Raw genomic sequence first — 5,232 nt, 5'->3', positions numbered from 1 at the left:
CTGTATCTGGGATGGGGCAGTTGATTAGGGAGCAAGCGTCGGGTGTATGTGGTGAGTGTTTCCGTGTTAGGTGCTGTACTGCGGTCCTGACCTCTATCCCCAAACAAGGTACATCGCTATCTTGAATATACTTTTGTTTTCTTTTTAAAAAGGGGAGGTGTTTTTCTCTCAAAATTAATCAAAGTTCCATACCACCAACGGACTTTATATACATCGGATATAACAACAACTTGGTTGCAAAATAATTATACAACGAGGTGAGGAATGATGGATGAATAAACAGTTGGACATTTCTCTACTCAAACATACCCGTCTATTTGTTTGTTTGATTTTCTTTTCTTTACTCTCATGATTCCGGTTTCTTTCAGCGTTGCTTTTGGCTTTTAAAACTTCCATATATTCCTTTACCAGCAATGCTTCAAGCAAACTACCATTTACTCTTTTATATATATATATATATATATATATATATATATATATATATATATATATATATATATATATATATATTGAGGGAATTAGACCTAGAGTCTAAACAGCAGAGTTTATTTTAATGTAAATGTATTAATACTATTAAAAGAAAACAGTGCTCATTGTACTGATTTGTTTGTTTTCCTTTTGAAACTGATTATTAATTCCAAATTATGAATCGTTTTACTCAATATATATATATATATATATATATATATATATATGACAAAAGTTTATATTCAAAATTTAAAGATATTGACCAGCTTACTTTTTATTATTTAAGTACGTTGAGAGGCACAATTCTTGACAGCGTCTGTTTCGTAGCACAGAATCATCCATTAATTCCGCCTGAATTAACATCAGAAGAAAAAAAAACTTATCAACTTCAAAAGAAAATAAAATGATGTAGGCATGATTACAAAATCTGAAATTGGAAGTTGCAATTTTTTTTTGCAATTTATTCCGCCGTGTTTGAATTTTATTCTCCATCATTCCCTTTCACGAATCTGGCTTTACTGCATTGCAAACATCCTCATTAAATACTTAATTAGTAGCAATGCTTCAAGCAAACTTCCTACCGCTTTAATGATTTATTGTTAAATTGTATTCAATAACATTACAACAATTTCTGGCATCTTAGCAATAGTCAATTAGTGTTACCATTTAATGGTATAAATGTAATAAATTAAAATCATCTTTGCAAGCCACACCATTTATAACTAATAAATCAATAACAAATTCATAAACACAGCAAAACATCATTGCACAGCACCCTACGCGTTTTTTATCACCATCTACCAGCTTTTTTGAATAGCAAGTCAACGACATTAACTCAAGGACGGTTGAACCAGCTTCTTACAAAGGAAGAAATGTCTAGGGAATATCAAATTCACAAGCAGTTCCTAGTCGCAATTATATCCTGGTTAGGGGAGATGATGACACTATGTTTTTGCAGTTCTTTCAAGAAGGTGTCGAAATCCTCCTACATACAGCACCTGGTATTCCTAAATAGTCACCCATCAAGTAATGACCAGGCTCATCGTTGCTTAACTTCGGTGATCTAATGAGAACCAGTGTATCAACGTGATTGTGCTATATATGCTTGTTTGAATAGCAGAAATATGACCTCTACCACTGGTTACCATTCTCCATCGACAACCTCTTCAAACTCATCTTGCCATAATTTCTGATAATGCTACTTCTCGTCGATAAGTCCTTTTAAACACTGACCAATTATTTGATGGCCAAGAAAATGCACTTGTGTTGGTTTGCGCCATCAATTCCTTTGTTCTGACTGCGGATGACAGCAGCAGCAGCAGCAGCCGTGTCTATTGTTCTTCTAAAGCTCTTCTACCATAATGGGCATCTGTAGTTTGTAATAAGCACGTTGTATATCTTGTAGTCTTCATTGGAAGAATAAAATATTCAGACACGGTGAGAAATTGCTAACTGATGATTTTCTTAAATATTTAACTATATTTAGCGTTCAAATATTGGTATCCACTTATATGTTGGCTTAAGTTGCTTTGGAATTCAACCTGCCTCAAGAATAGAAAATAAATGTATTAGTTTAATTATTCAGACTGCCATACTCATCTCATATTTTGGCTGATGTAACCTCCAATCTTCTTTTGGACTGCAACTCTATGCAAAAGAGTACCCCACCCCCACTCGGAAATAGGACCACCTGCAGACTGTGGATGGTGACCTGTGATGCCTTAGGATGGGACTCTCAAGTTTGAACCCTTTGTTTACGTCAGCCCTTACTTCGGTAAGACAAGAGTTTGGAGAGGCCCGATTTGATCAATCGGCTGGTGACATCATGCGCTAGTATCTATAAGGGCTTAATACCTATAACCTACCAATATTAACCCATGTATAGTTATAGAAGCAAATGTTACATCGATATAAAATAGCAATGGTAAAAAAACTACTAAACTGCATAAAACCAATTTCTACAATCTGAAAAAGATTTAAGAAATAAAAATAGTAACAAGTTTTTATTAACAGTCAATTTCTCAATTTAATTGTTAACAAATTAATGATTAAAAGTTAAAGAATACTAAAGATAATCAGAGAAATAATTCCCAATATATCAATTTATTCGACTGTAACCAAATCACGTTTGCATGCAACATACCATCGCTGCAGACGCTTATATTAAAGTCTCAAATTACTATCCGTTAAAAGATTTACTAATAAAGACATGATTGTAAACACATCCAGACTAATTCCGTTTGATAATTGTATGATGAATCAAAAATACTCCTGAAAATAAAAGGAAAATGGAACAAGAAACCCACGAAACTTATATACACCAATTGGATCGAAATACTAAATGGAGTACTAAAAAAAATAATTTTTTTTTAATCTCATAAAAAAACCCTGTTATTAATAATATTTGTATATATAAAAAGAAAGTTCCAAATCTTGGTGACTATTAATCAGATTTTAAGAAATGAAGGTTCGTTGGAAAGCTAATGACCTAAATTGTGAACTGGACTATGTGATATTTGCCCTTAAGGTTGCACATTATAAAACAAATGGGGGATCACTTTCCTATATTAATTTAACGTAAAATGAGCACCCACTTATGGCCACTAGCTATAAAATAGGTGTTTATTTTACGTTAAATTAATATAGAAAAGTGATCCCCCACTTTTTTCAATTATAATTTATTTATATAATTGAAATTACTGTGATTTTAAATGTTGTTTTCGCTTTCAGCACCCTCGAAAATTTGTAATAGTGGTAATTTTAAAGGATTTTTTGTGGGTAGAAAGATACTGCATGTTTACCAATATTTTAATTCTAGTCATTTGTTTTCCTAGTTTTTCCCTAAAACCTCTCGCTTTGATAGAGAGGAGACAAAAAACTTGCTGCTATAGTTTCAAATGATCTGAAATAACAGCAAGGAGAGACTTGATTCCAAATATTTCTCATATGTTATATCTCCCCTCTTTTGGTTTTCATACATAAAGTAAATTTTACAGTGTATTTGATACTAGAGATATTCATCATTGTACCCTATTTCCAAAAGAGGGAAGTTATAACATATGAGAAATATTTGAAATCCAGTCTCCCCTTGCTGTTATTTCAGATCATTTGAAACCATAGCATCAAGGCCAGAGGTTTTATGGAAATATATATATATATATATATATATATATATATATTTCCATAAAACCTCTGGCCTTGATATATATATACTAAACTATCCGTGACCCGTTGGGTCAGTATGTTATATTTGCTATGGAATTCATGTATGAGTGTGACACTTGTGACCTAAAGAAAATAGGTTTTTTTTTTTACATAACAGAAACATTTCTATGAAAGTATATTAAAATGAAAACAGAATATAGATAGATTTCTATGAGTCGTTCTGTTTATTATGATTGATTATTTTTGAAAAAAAAAAATTACAGTTACTGAATTATAAGTGGTTAGCCATACTTATGCACTGAACAGATACCACAATACTTATTATAGTTAAATTCAAATTTTGATATATCTGCTTTTTTTTTTACATCGTTCATTTCTGTATTATGTTTAAGTTATTTTAAACCCCACTCTTCCCATCTTAAATAATAATTTCGAAATAATAACGTAAATATTTCAGTGCGCAGATCATGCACGCATGTGCAACCGGATGTCGTAAACCGGAAAGTGGGTTACATACATTGTTACAAAATCATTTGAGTTTTATAATTATATATATATTACTAAATATCAGGAGCTTTCCCAAATTAAAAAAAAAAATAATTTGTTTTATTGTCAAACTACCATACACCAGGAAATGAATGATGTCCCCCTGTATACTCCTATTCCAAGTGCTGAGCCCCATATTATAATTTTTTTCTTATATTATTTGCATTATTTAGAACTAGCAGGACCAGTGTAGCAGCGTTGCATGGTGGAAGTATTCCCCCCACCCCCACCCCACCTGTAAAAGAAAAAAAAACAGATTAAGGTTGTTAATGGGGGCCACTGCAGGCCCAGTATAATAGCAGGCACTGACGTTTGTGACCAAAATGAATGTACCGTGGCAAAGTACCGTTTATTTCATATATATTTACTAGCTGTACCCTGCCACGCGTTGCTGTGGCTCAAGTTGGTGTAATGGAAAATTCTAATAAAAAGAGAAAATACATGTTTCTTATATTCTTAGTACAGCAATCCACTCCAAAAAGTTTAAAAAAAAAGGCGAAAATGAAAAAAAATGGTACTCTTGTTGAATTGGATCCGGATCTTCGGGAGTTACCGTCAATCATGGCTTGGGCTCAACCAACAATCAGTGGATAAAGCCGAACATTGCTAAAATGTTGAAACGCTAAATAGTTTTTTTTGTTGTTATTGTATTCAAAAATGTAAGATTTTAATTAATATTTGGGTGGGGGGGTTGGGGGCGTTACTATACACAGATTCGAAAAAGTTGTCCAAAAACAAATAAATGAAAGTAAAGGTAAATAATGTTTCTACCTAACTGCATAATTTTTTAGTGTTTTTATTTAATGTAAAATGTTTAATTGGCTCGAGAAACTCAGTGTTTATCTATGTATTTGAAAAAGACGAATGGTCACGGACTCTGTTGAATATGTTAAGTTTGTGAAAATCAGTTAAAAACTAAAAAACTATACAAAACAGTGCAGACACCCACTGATTATATGTTATCGTGACATAGGCTGACATATTCGGTGGGTTTCTGACAGTATTTTGTATAGTTTTTTTAGTTTTAAATCATTTTCCCAAACTTAACATCAT

The 5,232-nt window shown here is 32.3% G+C and overlaps 1 pseudogene; it reads right to left on the bottom strand.

Moving 5' to 3' along the window:
• Positions 1 to 1,454: 1,454 nt before the first annotated feature.
• LOC145243095 (5S ribosomal RNA) lies at positions 1,455 to 1,571 on the bottom strand (annotated as a pseudogene).
• Between the last annotated feature and the right edge of the window lie 3,661 nt (positions 1,572 to 5,232).

Source organism: Euprymna scolopes, chromosome 21 (assembly GCF_053919585.1).
Source record: "Euprymna scolopes isolate OS-2025 chromosome 21, ASM5391958v1, whole genome shotgun sequence".
Classification (NCBI taxonomy): Eukaryota; Metazoa; Mollusca; class Cephalopoda; order Sepiida; family Sepiolidae; genus Euprymna; species Euprymna scolopes.
Note: the sequence above shows the minus strand (reverse complement) of the source record. Positions and strands in the feature narration are given on the sequence as shown.